General features: G+C 38.8%; 1 pseudogene; it reads left to right on the forward strand.

Moving 5' to 3' along the window:
* The first annotated feature begins 222 nt into the window (after positions 1 to 222).
* On the forward strand, positions 223 to 3,048 carry LOC103228473 (NEDD4-like E3 ubiquitin-protein ligase WWP1 pseudogene; annotated as a pseudogene).
* The last annotated feature ends 22,462 nt before the right edge of the window (positions 3,049 to 25,510 follow it).

The following is a 25,510-nucleotide window of genomic DNA, read 5'->3' on the forward strand; positions in this document are numbered from 1 at the left end:
CATCAGAAAAATGTAAATCAGGGCCGGGGTTGGGGGGCGGGGGGAGAGTCAGGTGCCGGCGAACTCTGCGTGCGGGCTCTGAGTGGCTGCAGCCGCCGCGCCTGCCACGAGACGGTGATCTTGGGCGCGGAAGGGCGAGGGCGCCCTCTGCAGGAGGAGTTGCCGCTGCCGTGGGCGCCCGGCTGCCGGGGGCGACGGCTTCGCGCCGGCGTTGTCAGCTCCTTGAAACAAGGAATCATGTCTTACTCATCTTTGTATCCCCAGTGTCTAGCAGTTCCTGATACATAGTTTTAGCTGAATTTTGGGACATGGCCACTGCTTCACCAAGGTCTGATACTAGTAATAATCACACTGGAAGGTTGCAGTTACGGGTAACTGTTTCTAGCGCCAAACTTAAAAGAAGAAAGAACTGGTTCAAAACAGAAATATATACAGAAATAGTTGTAGATGGAGAAATTAGGAAAACAGCAAAATCCAGTAGTTCTTCTAATCCAAACTGGGATGAACAGCTAACTGTAAATGTTACGCCACAGACTACGTTGGAATTTCGAGTTTAGAGTCATCATGCTTTAAAAGCAGATGCTTTATTAGGAAATGCAACGATAGATTTGAAACACAACAGAAAATTGGAAAGAGTCAAAGAATAATTGAAACTTTCCTTGGAAAACAAGAATGGCACAGCACAAACTGGTGAATTGACAGTTGTGCTTGATGGACTGGTGATTGAGCAAGAAAATATAACAAACTGTAGCTCATCTCCAACCATAGAAATACAGCAAAATGGTGATGCCTTACATGAAAATGGAGAGCCTTCAGCAGGGACAACTGCCAGGTTGGCTGCTGAAGGCACGAATGGAATAGATAATCATGTACCTACAAGCACTCTAGTGCAAAACTCATGTTGCTCGTATGTAGTTAATGGAGACAACATACCTTCATCTCCATCTCAGGTTGCTGCCAGACCCAAAAATACACCGCCTCCAAAACCACTCACATCTGAGCCTGCCAATGACACTGTTAATACAGAATCATCCTCATTTGCACCAACTGATAATGCTTCTGTCAGGGGTATTCCAGTAGTGTCTGAAGAAAGTGCCTTGTCTCCAAATTGCACTAGTACTACCGTTGAAGATCCTCCAGTTCAAGAAATACTGACTTCCTCAGAAAACAATGAATATATTCCTTCTACCAGTGCAGAATTGGGATCTGAATCTAGAAGTATATTAGACCCTGGAAGTAGTTCTGCTTTTGAAGCAGCCAAATCAAGGCAGCCAGATGGGTGTATAGATCCTTTATGACAGGAATCTGGGAATGCCAACACAGAAACGTTACCATCAGGGTGGAAACAAAGAAAAGATCCTCATGGTAGAACCTATTATGTGGATCATAATACTCGAACTATCACATGGGAGAGACCACAACCTTTACCTTCAGGCTGGGAAAGAAGAGTTGATGATCGTGGAAGAGTTTAGTATGTGGATCATAGCACCGGAACAACAACGTGGCAGCGAGCTACCATGGAATCGGTCCGAAATTCTGAACAGTGGCAATCTCAGCGGAACCAGTTGCAGGGAGCTATGCAACAGTTTAACCAACGATACCTCTATTCAGCTTCAATGTTAGCTGCAGAAAATGACCCTTATGGACCTTTGCCACCAGGCTGGGAAAAAAGAGTGGATTCAACAGACAGGGCTTACTTTGTGACTCATAACACAAAAACAACCCAATGGGAAGATCCAAGAACTCAAGGCTTACAGAATGAAGAACCTCCGCCAGAAGGCTGGGAAATTAGACATACTCATGAAGGTGTGAGGTACTTTGTTGATCATAATGCAAGAACAACAACATTCAAAGATCCTCGCAATGGGAAGTCATCTGTAACTAAAGGTGGTCCACAGATTGCTTATGAATGCAGCTTTAGATGGAAACTTGCTCACTTCTGTTATTTATGCCAGTCTAATGCACTACCCAGTCATGTAAAGATCAATCTGTCCCAGCAGACGTTGTTTGAAGATTCCTTCCAGCAGCTTATGGCATTAAAACCCTATGACTTGAGGAGGCGCTTACATGTAATATTTAGAGGAGAAGAAGGACTTGATTATGGTGGTCTAGTGAGAGGATAGTTTTTCTTGCTTTCGCATGAAGTTTTGAACCCAATGTATTGCTCATTTGAGTATGCGGGGAAAAGCAACTATTGTCTGCAGATAAATCCAGCATCAGCCATTAATCCAGACCATCTTTCGTACTTCTGTTTCATTGGTAGTTTTATTGCCATGGCACTATTTTATGGAAAGTTTATCGATACTGGTTTCTCTTTACCATTCTATAAGCGTATGTTAAGTAAAAAAACTTACTATTAAGGATTTGGAATCTATTGATACTGAATTTTATAGCTCCCTTATCTGGATAAGAGATAGCAACATTGAAGAATGTGGCTTAGAAATGTACTTTTCTGTTGACGTGGAGATTTGGGGAACAGTTACTTCACGTGACCTGAAGTTGGGAGTTTCCAATATTCTGGTGACTGAGGAGAACAAAGATGAATATATTGATTTAATGACAGAATGGCATTTTTCTTGAGGAGTACAAGAACAGACCAAACTTTCCTTGATGGTTTTAATGAAGTTCTTCCTCATCGGTGGCTACAGTACTTCTATGAAAAAGAATTAGAGGTTATGTTGTGTGGCATGCAGGAGGCTGACTTGGCAGATTGGCAGAGAAATAATGTTTATCGACATTACACAAGAAACAGCAAGCAAATCATTTGGTTTTGGCAGTTCGTGAAAGAGACAGACAATGAAGTAAGAATGCTACTATTGCAGTTCATCACTGGAACCTGCCGTTTATCTCCAGGAGGATTTGCTGAGCTCATGGGAAGTCATGGGCCTCAGAAGTTTTGCATTGAAAAAGTTGGCAAAGACACTTGGTTGCCAAGAAGCCATATGTGTTTTAATCGCTTGGATCTACCACCATATAAGAGTTATAAACAACGAAAGGAAAAACTTCTTCTTTTTGCAATAGAAGAGACAGGGATTTGGACAAGAATGAATGTGGCTTCTTGTTTTGGAGGAGCTATTGCATTTAAATATCCCAACCAAGAAAAATTGCACAGAGAGCGTATATCAGCTGTTCATTCTGTACAGTGAATTTTCTGAACCTCTCAAAGTATGTTTTCCGTTCTTCCACAGAAATATGCAAGACACATTTCATCCTTTTCTACTTTATTTATTGTTCTCTTGAAATGACTGACCAGGAAAAAGATCATCCTCAAATTCTGAAGCAAGTGAGAGACTTTATTAAAAATACACATATAGCTATATAAGCATATATGATAGTGGCTCTAGTTTTACAGAGTTCCAAGTGCATTAAACATAACAGCCGTTCATTCATAAAGATCTGGATTTGTTTTACCTTATTAATATTATCTAGCGGGAAAAGTGCAAATCGCTCCATGTTCTTCTCTCCCTTATGTAACATCTCCTGAGGGTGTTTAGTTGCATGGCTCTTCAGGAAGGTATTAAGGGCTTAGACCAAATCTTACTTTAAGTATGTTTTAAAAAAAAATGCTGCCGGCTTTTCTGAAGACAGGTGCTTGAACCTGTCAGTTTGTTTTAAATAAATACAATAGTTGAAAATTTTTCCCTGTTGTAGAAGTAATATTGTCAAAGTAATGTATAAAACCATAACTTATACATGAAAATCATATACTAGATCCGATACTATTTAGTTTATTATTGAAATTGGAAGGATTCATTGAGCAGCATAGAAGTTTGTTTACATGTTACTTTGAGATGCTAGGTATTTGCGGAATTAAAAAGAATCAGGTACTGTTGTACTTTGTTTTTAAATCTGTGATTTTTTCAAATTTAATTCCTAATAAATGGATGCAATTTCATACTTAGGAACATATAAAAGGTAGTGTGAACTCTGCCACTTTTTTCGTGTTCAAAGTTGTGGTTTTATGAAACCAGATGGATTGAAGAGTTACATAAGCATTTGAATGCTCTAATATGAGGCTAATGATTTTCTGTTAGTGTTTGAACATCTTCATTCCTCTCAAATTCATAGCAGTTCTATTTATCTGAATTAAATAAGCATATAAAAAATGACATTTATCAGCCTCTGGAATTCAATGCTGTTCTTTTCTTACGTTTACACCTTTGCAAGGCATAGATGAGCTGAAGCTTCCATTTTGTAGGTATTCCATAACATCTTATGGTGCTTTGAGGCTTGCAGGAAAGATTAACCACCAACAAACAACATAAGTAGATATCACAAAGCAGTAAAAAGGATAAAAACAATACATTTGGTAGAATCAAAGTACTTATGGATGCATAGAATATTGACTAAATGGGAAGAACTGAAAACTGGAATAAATTGTAGTGTCTTCTGTTCCAAAAATGAGGAAGATTATGCCTTCCTTTCTTTTTCTTGCTTAATATTTCAGATAGATACTTCACATAACTCAGCATAATTCATCAATTCCGTATTGGAATAAAATTAGTCCATACCTGAATTGTCATTTCTCTTTTGGATCAGAACAACAACAACAAACTATAATAGCTAAATTTTTCAAATAATAGTACCAAAGCAGGGGAAATTACACTGATATAGACACATGTATATCATGCTGGCAGTGTTTTAAATACATTCCATAGTTTTTGGAAATAACTTTTTTATCACATATTTGTGTAGTATTTTCAATTATTTTTCTTGGCTTTAGAAGTCATATTTTGTTGAAATTAATAAGGCATTTACCAGTGGGACTAGTCAAAGATCCTGAGATGGTATCTGTTACTGATAAGTAATCTATCTTATCATTTTATATAAACAGAGCAATTCCAATGGAAAACTATTAGGAGATCTAAGCCTGATAGTTTTTGTAGTAAATTTTGTTTGTGAAATTTTCAACTTCTAATTTTCTAACTTATTTTAAAATTTACAAAATGGTTTCAAGAAAAAAGACCAAATCTTAATATATCTCCATAGTACTTAACTGAATTAGAAACCCAGCAGAAATAAAGTACAAGATTTCATGATATTATTATATGGCTGTGTTCTTTCAGATTAGTCCTGAAACAAAAGGAAAGAATTTTCCTCCACTCTTTCATTAGCTGCCCTGTCTGCCTACCTCTGACCTTCGCTGGTGACCTGCAGTTCTGGCTGGAAAGGGGAGAAAAATAAATAGAACTTTTCACTTCAGGGCTGGTCCTTATAAAATTTGTCTTTCTGTGCCTCTCAGCAGCTAGCTTGCTTGCTCTCTCTCTTTCCTCTTTTTCTTTCTTTCTTCATTTTTTCCTTCCTTCCTTCCTCCTTTCTTCCCTTTCCTTTCCTTCTTTTCTTTTCCTTTCCTTTTCTTTTCCTTCTTTCTTTTTCTTTCTTTCTCTCTCTCTTTCTTTCCTTTCCTTTCTTTCTCTGTCCTTCCTTCTTTCCTCTCTGTTTCTGTCTCCTTCCTTCTTTCCTTCCTTCCTCCTTCGTTCCTTCCTCCTTCTTTCCTTCTTCTTTCCTTCCTTTCTCTCTCTGTCTCTCTTTCTCTCTCTTTCTTTCGTTCATTTGTTCATTCGTTTGTCACTGTCACCTCGGCTGAAGTGCAGTGGAACAATCATAGCTCACTGCATCTTCGACCTCCCAGGCTCCAGTGATCCTCCTGCCTCAGCCTCCCAAGCGGCAGGGACTACAGGCATGCACTATCACATCCAGCTAATTTTCTTTTTCTTTTTCATTTTGTGTGTGTGTGTGTGTGTGTGTGTGTGTGTGTGTGTGTGTGTGGAGATAGGGTCTCACTATGTTGCCCAGGCTGGTCTTGAGCTCCTGGCCTCAAGCAATTCTCTTGCCTCGTCCTCCCCAAGTGCTGAGATTACAGGTATGAGCCAGTGTGTTTGGCCAGCATATTTTATTTTCTTAAAAGAGGCTCATATCCTTAATTCCCACAAGAACTTGAACTCATTGTTAATGATATCCTAGGTTGGGTCAGGCAAAAAACTTTATACTATAGCAGATCACATGGAACAAAAGTCCTGATGAGAAGCTCAGTTCCACCAACTGCTTTTGGCAAGTCCTATCACCTTTCTAGGATCAGAGTGCTCACCTCTAAGATGGGAGGAGGGTGGCTGGCTCATCAATTCTAAACATCATTTCCCCTGTAACACACGTAACAGGTGATCATATCTATGAACAAAAAACACTCAGTGAGGAAACCCAAAACATTTCCGGAGATATACAGCGAAGAGCAAGTAGATTTTTTCTTTTTTTATGTTCTTGACAGTTTTGTTTTAACATAACGTGAGGGGTTATATAATATTTCACTAAGAGCCAAATAAAAGAACAGCAAATGAATTTCATTTCCTTCTACTAAAGTAGTATAACGGTTTATGTAGACCAGTTTGGTTTGACACGGCCTTCCAAAAAGCATTTATGAGCTTATAAGTAAATAAAATTGCTATTTATTTCACAAGGAAAAAAATAGGCCTAACTAAATTCTTATTTTTTTCTTAATTTTTAAAATTTTTCTGGATACATAGTTGGTGTATATATTTATGGGGTACATGAGATGTTTTGATACATGCATGCAGTGTGACATAAGCACATCATAAAAAATAGGGTGGCCATCCCCTCAGGCGTTTACCCTTTGAGTTACAAACAATTCAACTGTACTCTTTAAGTTATTGTAAATAAATTCTTAAATTTTAAAAAAATGAATTTTGATATTTTAATATTCTCTACCCCAAGATAAACTAAATTGAGCAGATTTCTTTATGCGTTGGCATATTCAATATTCTGGTATCTGTGACTTTTTTCTGTTTTCTTTTGAGAGGGAGTCTTGCTCTGTCGCCCAGGCTGGAGTGCAGTGGCACGATCTCGGCTCACTGCAAGCTCCGCCTCCCGGGTTCACGCCATTCTTCCTGCCTCCTCCCGAGTAGCTGGGACTACAGGCACCCGCCACCACGCCCGGCTAATTTTTGTATCTTTAGTAGAAATGGGGTTTCACCATGTTGGTCAAGCTGGCCTCGATCTCCTGACCTCGTGATCCACCCGCCTCAGCCTCCCAAAGTGCTGGGCTTACAGGCGTGAGACACCGCGCCTGGCCCCTCTTCTTTTTCTTCTTTTTTTTTTTTTTTTCTTTTCTTTGAGACGGAGTCTTGCTCTGTCGCCCAGGCTGGAGTGAGTGGCACAATCTCGGCTCACTGAAAGCTCCGCTTCCCCGGTTCCCACCATTCTCCTGCCTCAGCCTCCCGAGTAGCTGGGACTACAGGCTCCCGCCACCACGCCTGGCTAATTTTTTTTGTATTTTTAGTAGAGACGGGGTTTCACCGTGTTAGCCATGATGGTCTCGATCTCCTGACCTCGTGATCCGCCTGCCTCGGACTCCGAAAGTGCTGGGATTACAGGCGTGAGCCACCCGCCTCGCCCAGCCAAGGCCATGACTTTCTAACAGGATAATGGAGCACACAGCAGGTACTCCTTGGGTCAGCATCCTGAGACAAGAGTTTGGGAAAAGCTTGTGCAGTGCTAAGAACCTGAGATTTAGAGCTAGAGACCTGTGATTTGGTCCTAATTCTGCCACTCACTGTGTGATCTTCCACAAATCACCTGACTTCTGAGGTTTCAGCTTTATCATATGTAATCACTGATCATTACACTGTACTTCTAGGGATTGTAGTGAAACAAAAGAAGCTAGTAATTTCTTAATGACTATCATATTGTTGCTGGATGATAAATGCTGTCATTAGGACCTTTTCTTACTAGTTTTCACTAGAAAGACAGACTCTTATTTCTACTATAAACAGACCCAGTCTGATACCACATCTGAAATATCCTCCTACTGATCTGGGATCATGAAAATGTTTCCAGTACTAAATTTTTAATTCCATTTAATGAGCACATATTAACCACTTCCTTTATACTATGAAATACATGATATAAGAATAAGACATCAGTTTAGCCTTTGAATTTCTTATAATCCAATTGCCACAATTTACTCTGCAGTCTTAATTTAAACTCCTCAATGCTAATGTAAAAGTTATGTTAATTTCACCCCACCTTTTTTTAGAGAATTCTTATTTAAATATATACAATGAAGATACGGCTAAATAATACAAATGGGCATTTGCACCAACATTCTACGGAATTTATAACTTCATTTAGGAAAAGGGATAAGCATGCTTTTAAAGTTTTCAGTATTGTCTTAATTACTTGGGGAAAGTATAATCAGCTTTAAAACAACAAGGAAAGAATAAATTGTACTGCAAACAGGAAAAAAATAAATGTAAGAAAGAAAAGTAAGGGAAGCAGCTCATTGTTTTTATTGAGAAAAGTTGTAAATGCATGTTTCATTTTGGTTTAACTGAGAGTTAGCAATATTTCATCTTTTTAATATATTTTGACAAACAAAAGTTGTGTATGTTTATGATGTATAACACGAAGTTTTGATATATGTATACATTGTGGAATGGCCAATTCAAGCTAATTATTATTATTTTACTTTTACATATTATTTTACTTTTTTGTGGTGAAAATACTTAAAACCTACCCTTTTAGCAATTTCAAGCATACAATACATTGTTAACTATAGCCATCATGTTTTACAATAAACTTTGGGTCTAACTGAAACTTTACACTTTTGACCATCTCTAAACCCCCTCCAAGGCCCCTTGAAACCACCATTCTAGTCTCTGTCTAGTATCTGGTCTATGAGTCTGACAATTCTACATATAAGGGAGACCATATGGTATTTGTCTCTCTGTGTCTGACATTTCCCTTAACATAATATTCTCTAGGTTTATCCTTGTTGTTGCAAATGACAGGATTTTATTATTTTTGAAAGCTAAATAATATCCCATTGTGTATATATACCACATTTTCTTTGTCCTTTCATCCACTGATAGATACATTCTAATACTTAAGTTGATCCCTTAGCTTGGCTATGGTGAATAATGCCACAGTGAACATGAGAGTGCAGCTACTAATTTCATTTAGTGGAATTGCTGGATCATATGGTAGTTCTAGTATTAACTTTCTGAGCAACCTTCACATTGTTTTTCATAATGGCTGTACTAATTAACATTTCCATCAGCAGTGCAGAAGGGTTCCCTTTTCTCCACATCCTCACCAACATTTGTTATCATTTGTCTTTTTGATAATAGACATGCGAACAAGTATGAGATGATATCTCATTGCAGTTTTGGTTTGCATTTCCCTGATGATTAGTGATGTTGAGCATTTTGTCATATACTTATTGGTTGTTTGTATGTATTCTTTTGAGAAATGTGGATTCAAATCCTTTCCCCATTTTTTAATCAGGTTATTTGTTTTGTTATTATTGAGTTGTTTGAGTTCCTTATATATTATCTTTCAATCTCTCAAAATACATTGTTGAAATGTACTCACCTATTTTTGGACTATAATTGACTGCAGGTAACTAAACCATGGAAAGCAAAACTGCAGCAGATAAGGAGGGACTACTGTACTCAATAATGAAGAATTGAAAGCTTTTCTTCTAAGATCAGGACCAAGCAAGGATGTCCACTCCTGCCACTTTTATTCAATATAATACTGGAAATCCTAGGCAGAGCAATTAAGTAAGAAAAAGAAGTATGTGGCATCCAGGCCAGGAATGGTGGAAGCCAGGTGAGGTGGTTCACATGCATAATCCCAGCACTTTGGGGGGCCAAGACAGGTGAATCATTTGAAGTCAAGAGTTTGAGACCAGCCTGGCCAACATGGCGAAATCTCATCTCTACTAAAAATACAAAAATTAGCTAGGTGTGGTAGTATATGCCTGTAGTCCCCGCTACTGGGAAGGCTGAGACAGGAGAATCGCCTGAACCTGGGAGGCAAAGGTTGCAGTGAGCTGAGATCATGCCACTGTACTCCAGCCTGGGTGACAGAGTGAGACTCCGTCTCAGAAAAAAAAAAAAAAAGGTTAAATTATCTCTGTAGATGACATGGTTTTATGTATAGAAAACCCTTAAGTCTCCACCAAAAAAAAACTGTTAGAACTGATAAGGGAGTTTAGTACAGTTTCAGGATACAAAGATTAACATTAAAAAGCAGCACTTCTATATACTAACAAACTATTTGAAAAAAGAGAATAATTTCATAATACCAAAAAAAAGAAAACCCTTAGGAATAAATTTAACAAGAAGGTGAAAGATTGAAACCTATATAACATTGATGAAAGAAATTTTAAAAGACACAAATAATTGAAATGGTATCCTTTATCCATGGATTAGAAGAATTAATAATGTGAAAATATCCATGCTACTCAAAGTAATAGAGAGATTCAATACAATCCCTATGAAAATTCCAATGACATTTTTCACAGACATATAAAAACAATCCTGAAAGTCATATGGAACCACAAAAGACTGAATAGCCAAACCATTCTTGCACCAAAAGAACAAGGTTAGAACAACACACTGTGTGATTTCAAACTCTACTATAAAGCTATAAGAATCAAAATAGCATGATGCTGGCATAAAAACAGACACATAGACCCAATGGAACCAATCCAGACCGATCCAGAAATATTTCATCTTGAAAATATTAACTTTGGAGGCCGGGCGCGGTGGCTCAAGCCTGTAATCCCAGCACTTTGGGAAGCCAAGACGGGCGGATCACGAGGTCAGGAGATCGAGACCATCCTGGCTACCACGGTGAAACCCCGTCTCTACTAAAAAATACAAAAAACTAGCCGGGCGAGGTGGCGGGTGCCTGTAGTCCCAGCTACTCGGAAGGCTGAGGCAGGAGAATGGCGTGAACCCGGGAGGCGGAGCTTGCAGTGAGCCGAGATCTGGCCATTACACTCCAGCCTGGGTGACAGAGCAAGACTCCGTCTCAAAAAAAAAAAAAAGAAAAGAAAAGAAAAAGAAAATATTAACTTTGGGCCGGGCGCGGTGGCTCATGCCTGTAATCCCAGCACTTCAGGAGGCTGAGGCGGGCAGATCACAAGGTCAAGAGATGGAGACCATCCTGGCCAACATGGTGAAAACTCATCTCTACTAAAAATACAAAACTTAGCTAGGCATGGTGGTGTGTTCCTGTAGTCCCAGCTACTTGGGAGGCTGAGGAAGGAGAATCACATGAACCCGGGAGGCAGGGGTTGCAGTGAGAGGAGATTGCACCACTGCACTCCAGCCTGGCAACGGAATGAGACTCCATCTCAATAATAAATAAATAAGATAAAATAACAAAATATTAACTTTTATGAAACACCCTATTACACAGGGGAGAAATAAGAAATACTAATTGAGCTTTTCTAAAATTATAGAATATATCATGGATATTAGACACTCAAATACTTATGTTAAATCAAGGTTGGAACTGGAAAGACCAATAAGATATGTGTGAACTCAAGAGTTGCTACTGGCATAAAAATTGATGCACTTTTTCTAGCAATATATAGCAAGAATCCTAAAAAAGTTCGTAGCTTCAACTTTATAATCCCAATATTGGAAATTTAAAGAATAAAAGCTTTATTTATATACCTTTGTAAAACAGTGGCATTTGTAAGAGCAAAGCCCTTGAAACAATCTGATTGTGTAGCAGCTACACAATGGCTGATTAAATGACAGGTGTCATGAGGAAATTTGTGCAACCACTAACAACACAAATACAAGATTGTAGAAGAGTGAATGCAAAGCTATCTTAAGTACAAACAAGTGTAAAGTGATTATGACTAGGCAAAGTCAATGCATGCATGTATACAACTGAAGAAGGCATGTAGAGATATAAGTAATTCTTTACTATGAAAGCATTTGTTTATTTTTAACAGCTTAGTGAGATATAATTTACATGGCATAAAATTCATCTGGTTGAAGTATGCTAGTCAATGGTTTTTAGTACATATATGGAATGCTTATTTTTAAAAATGACTTAAACTTTTTTATTTTTATTTACTTATTTTTAATTTTTATTTTTTTTATATTTTTGGTGAGACAGGGTCTCACTCTCTCACCCAAACAGGAGTGCATTGGTGCGATCTTGGCTTATCACAACCTCTGCCTCACAGGCTCAAGTGATTCTCCTGCCTCAGCCTCCCGAGTAGCTGGGATTACGGGTGTATGCCCCTACAACCCAGCTAATTTGCAGATTTTTAGTAGAGACAGGGTTTCACCATGTTGACCAGGCTGGTCTCCAACCCCTGACGGCAAATGATCCACCCAAAGTGCTGCAGTGCTGGGATTACAGGCATGAGCCACTGCGCCCAGCCAACTTTTCTTTTCTTTTTTCTTTCTTTTCTTTTCTTTTCTTTTTTTTTTTTTTTGAGACAGACTCTCCCTCTGTTGCGAATGCTGGAGTGCAGTGGCGCGATCTCGGTTCACTGCAACCTCTGCCTCCTGGGTTCAAGCAATTCTCCTGCCTCAGCCTCCTGAATAGCTGGGATTACAGGCACGCACCACCACACCTGGCTAAGTTTTTATTTTTTTAGTAGAGACGGGGTTTCGCCATGTTGTTCAGGCTGGTCTGGAATTCCTGACCTGGTAATCCGCCCACCTCAGCCTCCCAAAGTGCTGAGATTACAGAAAAGAGCCACCGCACCCGGTCCCCGACTTTTCTTTCAAGATGAGGGAAGAGATCAGTAGATCTAATTGCCTGGTACAAGGAGGACTCATATTTTAATTTGTTTAAGCTCTACTGAAAAATTATTGCTACTGTATCCATGTAGTGAACATAATTCCAAATAATATGTTTGGACCTAATATCCAAATAGGTGTCAAGGCAGTCCAACAAGATTTTTTTTTTTTTTTTTAATTTGAGTCCATTACTGGCAGTAAATTTCCTCTTTATTTCCCAGCTCACATAAGGTTTGTATTCTCTCCCAACTGGTCCCAGCAAGTTTAAATCCACTGTATCTAATGTCACTTCTGGAGCCTACAGTCTCTCATACATTCTGCTTTGGTAGGAAGAAGGAAACAACATGATATAGTTAGTTTTATCTTAAGAAAAAATGTGGAATGATGATAAACACACAGGCGTTGGATTTAGACTTGGATATGAACTCAAGCTCTGCTATTTGTTATGTACTCTGAGGCTTATCTGCCCCAGTTACCTCATCTATAAAATAGGGCTAATGTCACTTGTTTGCAGGGTGGTAATGGACCTGATAAATACTAAGCACTTAGCACATTAGCTGGAATGTTGGTGAGGCTCATTCCCTAGAGTAACGACTATGATGATAAATCCCTGATTAATTACCCCAGAGCCACACACACTGAAGCTTTGTTTCCCAGACCACACCAACCATGAGAAAACCAAATAGAGGCATGAGTTACAATTAAAGAATTATTTCCGCACCCCTCCCATTTTCCTGGGACTCTCACTGCGGCAAACACCATTGCAGAGCAGAGGGGATGCTCCACACACCTCCTCCTTGGTTGTCTGTGTGTATCCACAGAGCTGTCCTGCATCAACAGAGCCACCCCTACTCATCTTCCTCTAGCACTGATGACCTGTCTCACCAAAGTGCCATTCTCATCCCAAGTATAGGGTTCTACTTTTTCCCATTCATAACTTTTGGAAAACTTCAAAAGATGGTCTTATTCCTTGGGGGAATAACCCAGCCACAGCAGCTGTGATTACAGAATAAAGTTAAACTTCTCTACTGGCTTGGCAGGAGCCTCACCAACCTACTTGCTGGACATTTCCACACCTGCACACATACACATCTGCTTAAACTATACCCCAAACATTTCTGAGACTTTCCCAAAGTATCTTGGTCATAAACCCCTCAGGTTCTTTCGACAGAATTCCTGTAACTAGGTGTGCATATGTATGTGTGTGAGTGTGTGTGTTTTCTTCTTAGATGTGAACTCAAACATTTTTTTTTTTCTGCTCTAAAGAGGTTTGGCAAGGTTTTGAGCATTGAGAGCCTGAGCTTCACTTTTGCCAAAAAAAAAAAAAAAAAAAAAAAAAAAAAAAAAAAAAGGGAAGGAAAAAAGTTGAGGACTTTGTTTTCAAAAACCTAGAATGGGCCGGGCACAGTGGCTCACACCTGTAATCCTAGCACTTTGGGAAACTGATGTGGGTGAATTGCTTGAGCCCAGGAGTTTGAGACCAGCCTGGTAAACATGGCAAAACTCCATCTCTTCAAAAAATACAAATAATAATAATAATAATAATAACTGGGTGTGGTGGTGCATGCCTGTAGTCCCAACTCCTTGGGATGCTGAGGTGGGAGGATAACCTGAACTCAGAAGGTCAAGGTTGCAGTGAGCCAAAATCGTGCCACTGCACTCCAGCCTGGGCAACAAACAGAATCAGACCCTGTCTCAATAAATAAATAAACAAAAAAATAAACAACAATGACAAAAAACTAGAATGGAGTCGAGGAGCTGGGTTGTTTGAAAAGGTCAGGGTTCCCAGGGTTGAGACGGAAAGGAGTGGCCTGGACTTGAGGAAGGGAAGTGGTGGAAATCTTTTTGCATAACCTCAATGTGGTGCAGCTATGTGGCCATCCCCTATGTGAGAACAGGCAGTGGGGTTTCCCAGTTCGCACACAGGGGATGCCTGCATAGTTGAAGCACATTGAGGTTCCTGATTGTAAAGTTTAGTGTAGAATGCATTGTTCAGTTTGGAAAATGAACATTTTTACTGTGACAAAGATAGAGTCAAGATCAGCAGTTCATCCTTAAATTACCAAAAGTCGTAGGATTCCTATAGAATTGTCGGTTAAAATTAAGATTTTCTACCACGGAAAAATTAGATTTTCTTCCAACTTTGATGGGTGTTGTTGGGGAAGGGAGGTCAGATTGATTTTATTTGGAAAATAAAATAACGTTACATTTTCTTTACTATGAGTGCCTGGAATAAATCACATGCTTAAGAAATCATTCTTACCCCAAGATCATGATAATATTCTTGTGTACTTTCTTTGAAAAGCTTTGCCTTTTAACCCTTATATTTGGTATAAATCCACCTGGAACTGATTTTTTAACATGGTATTAAAATGGGGTCAGGATTCACTTTCTTTCTCCACATGGAGATCCAATAGACGTAGCACCTTCTACTTATAAAGAATATTGTTTCCTCACTTCTCTGCAGAGCCACCTTTCTCACTAATTCAGTTCTGTAGGTATGAGTCTGTTCAGATTCTCTACTTCATTCCAGTAGGCAGTTGTTTATTCTTAACTATTGTAACGTTATGGTAAGTGTTCATATTTGGTACTACAACTTCTACAACTCTTTTATTTTTCTTCAAGATTACCTTGACTCTTCTTGTCTCTTGCATTGCTATATGCATTTTAGTATTAGTCTGTCAATTTTTTCACAAAATCTGCTTGGGCTTTCACTGAAATTGCATTAGGTCTATAGATGTATAGAACTATTTAGGATGTATTTTACATATTGAAAATGTTGAGTCTTCTAATCCATGGACATGGGTTTTCTTCTATGTTTATCTTCTTTAATTATGCTCAATGATTCTTTTCTTTTCTTTTTTTTTTTTCTTTTTCTTTTTTTTTTTTTGAGACAGAGTCTCGCTCTGTCGCCCAGGCTGGAGTGCAGTGGCCGGATCTCAGCTCACTGCAAGCTCCGCCTCCCGTGTTTACGCCATTCTCCTGCCTCAGCCTCCCGAGTAGCTGGGACTACAGGCGCCCGCCACCTCGCCCGGCTAGTTTTTTGTATTTTTTAGTAGAGACGGGGTTTCACCGGGTTAGCCAGGATGGTCTCGATCCCCTGACCTCGTGATCCACCCGTCTCGGCCTCCCAAAGTGCTGGGATTACAGGCTTGAGCCACCGCGCCCGGCCTTTCTTTTCTTTTCTTTTCTTTTTTTTGAGATCGAATCTCACTTTGTCACCCAGGCTGGAGTGCAGTGGCATGATCTTGGCACACGGCAACCTCCACTTCCTGGGTTCAAGCAGTTGTCCTGCCTCAGCCTCCCAAGTAGCTGGGATTACAGGTGCCCATCACCACACCTAGCTAATTTTTTTATTTTTAGTAGAGTCAGAGTTTCACCTTGTCAGTCAGGCTGAGCCACCGTGCCCGGCCTTAATTCTCTTTTCTAATTCAACTTTATTGAGACATAATTTAACTGTAACAAGTGTACTGATTTTAAGTATATAAGACAAATGTATGTACCTATCTAGCCACCAACAAATCCAAGATATTGTACTTCGCCATCTACCCTAACATGTTCCCTCATGACCTTTTGCAGTCAATTCCCATACCTCTGACCCCAGGCAAACACTATTGTTGTTTCTGTCACTACAGATTAAGATTTGCCTGCTTTAGAATTTTATATAAATGGAATCATACAGAATGTTATGTTTTGTTGTCTGAATTATTTTGTCAACATATGTTTATGAGATTCATCTACTTTTGTTGTGGGTATTAGCAGTTTGTTACCATTTATGGCTGAGAAATATTCTTATGTATGTATATGCCACAATTTATTAATTCATTCACCTGTTGATAAGTATTTGGATTTTTCTGTTTGGGGGCTTTTGAATAAAGCTCATATGAGCATTTGTGAAGATATATGAGTATATTTATTTCTGTGCACATACGCTTCCATTTCTGTTGGTTAATGTGAAATCCCTGGGTGAGATGGTGTTTACTAATTACTTAGTAATTATGAAACCCTTTTCCAAATTGATTGTACCATTTTTTATTCCCACTACATAAGAGTTCCAGCTGCTTTACATCCTAATACTTGGTATTGTCAACCCTTTTAATTTTAATCATTCTAATTGTTTTGCAGTGGTATATAATTGTTTTTAATTTATATTTCTTGTGATGACTAATGATGATGAGCATTTTGCATGTACTTGGTCATTTCTCTATCTTTTTTTGTGAAATGTCTATTCAAATCGTGTGCACGTATTTTAAACTCAGGTTGTTTGTCCTCTTATTATTCGGTTGCAAATGTTCTTTTTATATTATCTTCTTTTATTTTCTTAATGATGTCTTTTGAAGACTAGATGTTTTTCATTTTAATGAAGTCCAGTTTATAATTTTTATTTTTTATACCTAGTGTCTCATATAAGGGAACTTAGCCTACAAAAGGTAACAAAAGTCCTATATTTTTTATTAAAAATTTCTAAATATTCCTTTTACGTTTAGGTGTATAGTCCATTTTGAGTTCATCTTTGTCTATGAAGTGAGGTGTGGGTTGAGGCTTTTTTAAACCCTGCTTATCTTTTGGTTACTGTTTTTTTTTTTTTTTTTTTTCCTGAATTAATGTGTGTTCAGAGAATATCTTCTGTATCATTTCAATTTGTTAGAATTTGTTAAAACTTCATTTGTGGCCTATCATGTTATCAATTTTGATAAACGTTCTATGGACACGTGAAAAGAAGAATGTCTGTTCCATAGCTGTGGGTTACAATCATGTTCAAATGTTCTGAATGTCTACTTTTTTTAATCGCTTCATCAGTACTGAGAGATTTGTATTAAAATTTTCTACCATGATTGTGGATATGCTTGATTGGATTTTTTAGTTTAGTATGGTTTTGCTTTAAATATTTTGAAGGCTTTGTTGTTAATATTCTGTCACTTAGAATATTGTATCTTCTGGTGAATTAACTTTTTTTTTAAAATCATTTGTAATGTCCTTTATCTCTAAGTAAATGTTTTTATCAAGAATTATCTGATATTAATGTACCACCGTTGTTTTACTTAGTGTCTGCGTGGTTGTATGTTTCCATCCTTTTAATCTTTGTGCTTTTCTTTTTTTTTTTTTTTTGAGACAGGATCTCACTCTGTCACCCAAATTGAATTTTAAAAAAAGTTAATTTAAAGCAAAACCATACTAAACTAAAATATTTCATAGTTTAGATTTACTCATGTACTTATCCTTTCTCTTGTCCTTTTGCATGGGATTGATGACTTCCTGAATTTATGCCTTGATGTTTTATAAAATTCTGCCATTTTGTTCTTCAAATGTCTCTATTTCATACATCTCTTGTTCATTACTTTCTTCTCCTCGTCCTCCCCCTTCTCCTCTTCCTCTTTCTTCTGATTTTAGGATTTAAACTGCATATATATTAAATATTTTCACTATTTCCCATCTTTTATCTTTTTAAAAATATTTTTTATATTTTTCTTTCTCTTTTCTCTCTGTGCTTTGTACTGAATATTTTCTTCCATCTATATGCCAATTTACTAATGCTTTCATCGATTGCTTCTAATCTGCTTTTCATTAACTTTTTTATTTCAGTTATTATACATTTTCTCAGTTCTAGAATTACCATTTGAAGAATTTTTAGATTTTTTAGTTGTATGTTGAGACTTTCCATCTTGTCATCTGATTTCTGGAACATATTAATATCAGTTATTTTAAAGTCCATGTACAATGATTTCCATATTTGAATCTTCAATGGGTATATTTTTATAACCTATTTGTATTCTCGATTTTCAGTTCTGTGGTCTCATCTCTTGATATGCCTGGTAATTTTTTATTGACAACTTGACAGTGTGTATGATAAATTGTACAGATATTTTAACAATCTAGATAATATTATCTTCCAGAGATAATTCACTTTTGTTCGAAAGTCAGGTAAAAGGAACATTAATTTTAACTTGACCAGCAATTTAGTTGTTTCTGGAGTTACAACTAAAAACTACTACACGTTATAGGGGGAAAGAAATCTCTGCTGTCTTTCAAAGATCTTATTAAAGTAATATAAAGTATTAACCCCATATGCCACTAACATCTAAACATAGCTAAAAACTAGTTGACATTATCCTCACAGTACAACTAATGGGTCACCAACAGGTCAGTTTCTCACTTACAGCAATAAATTGACTCATATCTATATATTGACTCTTCACATAAGTTCAGTAGATGTTTTCAATGTCTAATTGCATGTAATGTATTCAGATTAATCACTAACTGTATCATTCATCTTACAGAAATTCCCATTATGACTAAAGTATTAATCATAGGTAAGCCATAAAAAAGGTGATTAATCTCTTCCTTAAAATACAGTGGAGTTCCCGGGTGCAGTGACTAATGCCTGTAATCCTAGCACTTTGGGAGGTTGAGGTGGACAGACCACCTGAGGTTGGGAATTCAAGACCAGCCTGACCAACGTGGAGAAACCCCGTCTCTACTAAACATGCCAAATTAGCTGGGCATGGTGGTGCACACCTATAATCCCAGCTACTCGGGAGGCTGAGGCAGGAGAATCATTTGAACCTGGGAGGCGAAGGTTACAGTGAGCCGAGATCATGCCATTATACTCCAACCTGGGCAATAAGAACGAAACTCCGTCTCAGAAAAAAAAAAAAAAAAAAGTATATATATATATATATATAGAGAGAGAGAGAGAGAGAGAGAGAGAGCGAGAAGAGTTGGTGTGGCTGACAAGACAATGGAATAGGAACAGCTCCAGTCTGCAGCTCCCAGCAAGATCAATGCAAAAGGTGGGTGATTTCTCCATTTCCAACTGAGGTACCTGGCTCATCTCACTGGGACTGGTTAGACTGTGGGTGCACCCCGCAGAGGGTGAGCCAAAGCAGCGTGGGGCGTTGCCTCTGGCGTCTGGAATGCTAGCAAGATAGAACCTTTCACTTACCCGGAAGGTGGGCTGAAGCTAGGGAGCCAAGTGGTCTAGCTCAGCAGATCCCACCCCCTTGGAACCCAGCAAGCTAAGATCTACTGACTTGAAATTCTCGCTGTCAGCACAGCAGTCTGAAGTTGGCCTGGGATGCTCAAGCTTGGTGAGGGGAGGGGTGTCCACCATTACTGAGGCTTAAGTAGGAGGATTCCCCCTCGCAGTGTAAACAAAGCCAGTGGGAAGTTCAAACTGGGTGGAACACACCACAACTTGGCAAACCTGCTATAACCAGACTGCCCCTCCAGATTCCTCTTCTCTGGGCAGGGCACCTCTGAAAGAAAGGCGGGAGCCCCAGTCAGGAGCTTATAGATAAAACTCCCATCTCCCTGGCACAGAGCACCTAAGGGAAGGGGCAGCTGTGGGGACACCCAGATTCGTAAAGGAAGTTCTTAGAGCCCTACAAAGAGACTTAGACTCCACACAATAATACTGGGAGACTTTCACCCCACTGTCAATATTAGACAGATCAATGAGACAAAAAATTAACAAGGATATTCAGGACTTGAACTCAGCTCTGGACCAAGCAGACCTAATAGACATCTACAGAACTCTCCACCCCAAGTCAACAGACTATACATTCTTCTCAGCACCACATCACACTTATTGTAAAACTGGCCATATAATTGAAAGTAAAACACTCCTCAGCAAATGCAAAAGAATGGAAATCATAACAAACAGTCCCTCAGATCACAGTCCAATCAAATTAGAACTAGGATTAAGAAACTCACACAAAACTGCACAACTACATGGAACTTAAACAACCTGCTTCTGAATGACTACTGGGTAAATAACAAAATTAAAGCAGAAATAAATAAGTTCTTTGAAACCAGTGAGAACAAAGACACAACATACCACAATCTCTGGGACACAGCTAAAGCAGGATTTAGAGGAAAATTTATAACACCAAATTTCCACAGGAGAAAGCAGGAAAGATTAAAAATGAAAACCCTAACATCATGAAAGAACTAGAGAAGCAAGAGCAAACAAATTCAAAAGCTAGCAGAAGACAAGAAATAACTAAGATCAGAGCAGAACTGAAGGAGATAAGAAACACGAAAAACCCTTCAAAAAATCAATGAATCCAAGAGCTGGTTTTTTGAGAAGATTAACAAAATAGACCACTAGCCAGACTAATAAAGAAGAAAAGAGCGAAGAGTCAAATAGACACAATGAAAAAATGATAAAGGGGAAGATCACCATTGATCCCACAGATACACAAACTACCATCAGAGAATGCTATAAACACCTCTATGCAAATAAACTAGAAAATTTAGAAGAAATGGATAAATTCCTGGACACATACAACCTCCCAAGACTAAACCAAGAAGAAGTTGAATTCTTGAATAAACCAATAACGAGCTCTGAAATTAAGGCAGTAATTAATAGCCTATCAACCAAAAAAAGCTCAGGACCAGACGGATTCACAGCCAAATTCTACCAGAGGTACAAGGAGGAGCTGGTACCATTCCTTCTGAAACTTTTCCAAACAATAGAAAAAGAGGGATTCCTCCCTAATTCATTTTATGAGGCCAGCATCATCCTGATACCAAAATCTGGCAAAGAAACATCAAAAAAAGAAAATTTCAGGCCAATATCCCTGATTCATGCGAAAATACTCAATACAATTCTGGCAAACCGAATCCAGCAGCACATCAAAAAGCTTATCCACCATGATCAAGTCGGCTTCATCCCTGGGGTGCAAGGCTGGTTCAACACATGCAAATCAGTAAACATAATCCATCACATAAACAGAACCAATGACAAAAAATACAGGATTATCTCAATAGATGCAGAAAAGGCCTTTGACAAAATTCAACACCCCTTCATACTAAAAACTCTCAATAAACTAGGTATCAGTGGAATGTATCTCAAAATAAGAGCTATTTATGACAAACCCACAGCCAATATCATACTGAATGGGCAAAAACTGGAAGCACTCCCTTTGAAAATGGCACAAGACAATGATTTCCTCTCTCACCACTCCTATTCAACATAGTATCGAAACTTCTGTCTGGGGCAATCAGGCAAGAGAAAGAAATGAAGGGTATTTAAATAGAAAAAGAGGAAGTCAAATTTTCTGTTTGCAGATGACATGATTTTATATTTAGAAAACCCCACCTTCTCCACCCAAAATCTCCTTAAGCTGATAAGCAACTTCAGCAAAGTCTTAGTATACAAAATCAATGTGGAAAAATCACAAGCAATCCTACACACCAATAACAGACAGAGAGCCAAGTCTTCAGTGAACTCCCATTCACAATTGCTACTAAGAGAATAAAATACCTAGCAATATAACTTACAAGGTGTGTGAAGGACCTCTTCAAGGAGAACTACAAACCACTGCTCAAGGAAATAAGAGAGGACAGAAACAAATGAAAAAATTTTCCATGCTAACGGATAGGAAGAATCAATATCATGAAAATGGCCATACTGCCCGAAGTAATTGGTAGATTCAGTGTGATCCCCATGAAGCTACCATTGACTTTCTTCACAGAATTGGAAAAAACTTTAAACTTCATATGGAACCAAAAAAGAGCTGGCATAGCCAAGACAATCCTAAGCAAAAAGAACAAAGCCAGAGGCATCACGCTACCTGACTTCAAACTACACTACAAGATTACAGTAACCAAAAAAGCATGGTACTGGTACCAAAACAGACATATAGACCAAAGGAACAGAATAGAGGCCTCAGAAATAACACCACACATCTACAACCATCTGATCTTTGACAAACCTGACAAAAACAAGCAACGGGGAAAGGATTCCCTATTTAATAAATGGTGTTGGAGAAACTGGCTAGCCATATGCAGAAAACTGAAACTGGGTCCCTTACATACACTTTACACAAAAATTAACTCAAGATGGATTAAAAATTTAAATGTAAGACCCAAAACCATAAAAACTCTACAAGAAAACCTAGAAAATACCATTCAGGACATAGGCATGGGCAATGACTTCATGACTAAAACACCAAAAGCAATGGCAACAAAAGCCAAAATTGACAAATGAGATCTAATTAAACTAAAGAGCTTCTGCACAGCAAAAGAAACTATCATCAGAGCGAAGAGGCAACCTACAGAATGGGAGAAAAATTTTTGCAATCTATCCATCTGACAAAGGGCTAATATCCAGAATCTACAAAGAACTTAAACAAATTTACAAGAAAAAAATAAACAACCGCATCAAAAAGTGGGCAAAGGATATGAACAGAAACTTCTCAAAAGAAGACATTTATGTTGCCAACAAACATATTAAAAAAGCTCATCATCACTGGTCATTAGAGAAATGCAAATCAAAACCACAGTGAGATACCATCTCACGCCAGTTAGAATGGTGATTATGAAAAAGTCAGAAAACAACAGATGTTGGAGAGGATGTGGAGAAGTAGGAACGCTTTTACACTCTTCGTGGGAGTGTAAATTAGTTCAACCTTTGTGGAAAACAGTGTGGCAATTCCTCAAAGATCTAGAACCAGAAATACCATTTGATCTAGCAATCCTATTACTAGGTATATATCCAAAGGCTTATAAATCATTCTACAGTAAAGACACATGCACACGTATGTTTGCTGCAGGACTATTCACAATAGCAAAGACTTGGAACTAACGCAAATGCCCATCAATGATAAACTGGATAAAGAAAATGTTGTGTATATACACCATGGAATACTATGCAGCCATACAAAAGGATGAGTTCATGTCTTTTGCGGGGACATGGATGAAGCTGGAAATCATCATTCTCAGCAAACTAACACAGGAACAGAAAACCAAACACCACATGTTCTCACTCATAAGTGAGAGTTGAACAATGAGAACACATGAACACAGGGAGGGGAACATCACACACCACTGGGGCCTGTTGGGGGGTGGGGGTCGAGGGGAGGGATAGCATTAGGAGAAATACCTAATGTGGATGATGGGTTAATGGGTGCAGCAAACCACCATGGCACGTGTGTACCTATGTAACAAACCTGCACATGCTACACATGTATCCCAGACCTTAAAGTATAATATATATGTATATATATCTGCTATATATGTAGATCTATAGTATATATGTGTGTATATATACACACATATATACAAATACATATATACATATATAGCAGATATATAATATATGTTATATATATGGAACTATATGTACACACACACATATAGAGAGAGCAGAGGTTTTTTTTTTTCCTTTTCCTATAATATGTAGTGGAAAACTTAAGAAAAATATAAAAATTAATTTTAAAAAAATTCAGTCTTAAAAAAGACTGAATATTCTCGTCAGGTAATATGCACTCAGCTTCAAGTAGCAATATACTGCTAAAAGTAGCTTTAAAAACAGGAGAAGTCTGGAACCAGGAAGTATGGAGAGAAATATTTCCAAGTTTATTAGAGCGGTTCAGCAATTTCGTTAGTAGGTGGGACCCTCCTCCCACCCTCCTTGGTATATGAAGGCTCGGTACCTTCATACTTGCAAGATGGCTCTCCCCTCCAAGATGAGACATATAAATATGACAGTATTTGGGCCCCCAAAATCTATCAGATTTTATAACCTGCATTTATACATGTTATACCAGAAGCATTTACTCCATAGTAAGTCTTTTGAACTTTTATTTAATTTATTTATTTATTTATTTATTTATTTATTTATTTATTGAGACGGAGTCTTGCTCTGTCACCAGGCTGGAGTGCAGGGGCACGATCTCGGCTCATTGCAACCTCCGCCTCACAGGATCAAGCGATTCTCCTGCCTTGGCCTCCCAGGTAGCTGGGACTACAGGCGCCCGCCATCACGCCTGGCTAATATTTTTGTATTTTTACTAGAGACGGGGTTTCACTTTGTTAGCCAGGATAGTCTCAATCTCCTGACCTCGTGATCTGCCCACCTCGGCCTCCCAAAGTGCTGGGATTACAGGCGTGAGCAACCGCGCCTGGCTATTTATTTTTGAGACAAAGTTTCACTCTTGTCGCCCAGGCTGGAGTGCAATGGCATGATCTCGGCTCACTGCAACCTCCACCTCCCAGGTTCAAGCGATTCTCCTGCCTCAGCCTTCTGAGTAGCTGGGATTGCAGGTGTGTGCCACATGCCCAGGTTGTTTTTTTGTGTGTGTATTTTTTAAATATTTATATTTATTTATTGGCATGAGCCACTGCGCCCGGACTCAACCTTCATTTTCTTTTTTTTTTTTTTTTTTTTTTTGAGACGGAGTCTCGCTCTGTCGCCCAGGCTGGAGTGCAGTGGCGCAATCTCGGCTCACTGCAAGCTCCACCTCCCGGGTTCACGCCATTCTCCTGCCTCAGCCTTCCGAGTAGCTGGGACTACAGGCGCCCGCCATTGCGCCCGGCTAATTTTTTTCTATTTTTTAGTAGAGACGGGGTTTCACCATGGTCTCGATCTCCTGACCTTGTGATCCGCCCGCCTCAGCCTCCCAAAGTGCTGGGATTACAGGCGTGAGCCACCGCGCCCGGCCTCAACCTTCATTTTCAATGGTGATACGTATTCCATACCAAAAAAAAAAAAAAAAAAAAAAGAAAGAAAGAAAGAAAGGTTGGGCACGGTGGCTCATGCCAGTAATCCCAGCACTTTGGGAGTCCGAGGCGGTTGGATCACCTGAGGTCAGGAGTCGAAGCCCAGCCTGACCAACATGGCAAAACCCCGTCTCTACTAAAAAATACAAAAATTAGCTGGGCATGATGGCAGGTGCCTGTAATCCCAGGTACTTAGGAGGCTGAGGTATGAAAATCGCTTGAACCCAGGAGGCGGAGGTTGCAGTAAGCCAGTATCATGCCACTGCATTTCAGCCTGGGCGACAGAGTAAGACTCCATTTCAAAAAACCCAAAACAACAACGACAAAAAAAGAAAAAAAGGAAAAAGAAAGAAAAAACAAACCACACACCCTACAGTTGGACAGGCCCAGTGGCTCATGCCCGTAATCCCAGCATTTCGGTAGTCAAG

Source organism: Chlorocebus sabaeus, chromosome 22 (genome assembly GCF_047675955.1).
Source record: "Chlorocebus sabaeus isolate Y175 chromosome 22, mChlSab1.0.hap1, whole genome shotgun sequence".
NCBI lineage: Eukaryota > Metazoa > Chordata > Mammalia > Primates > Cercopithecidae > Chlorocebus > Chlorocebus sabaeus.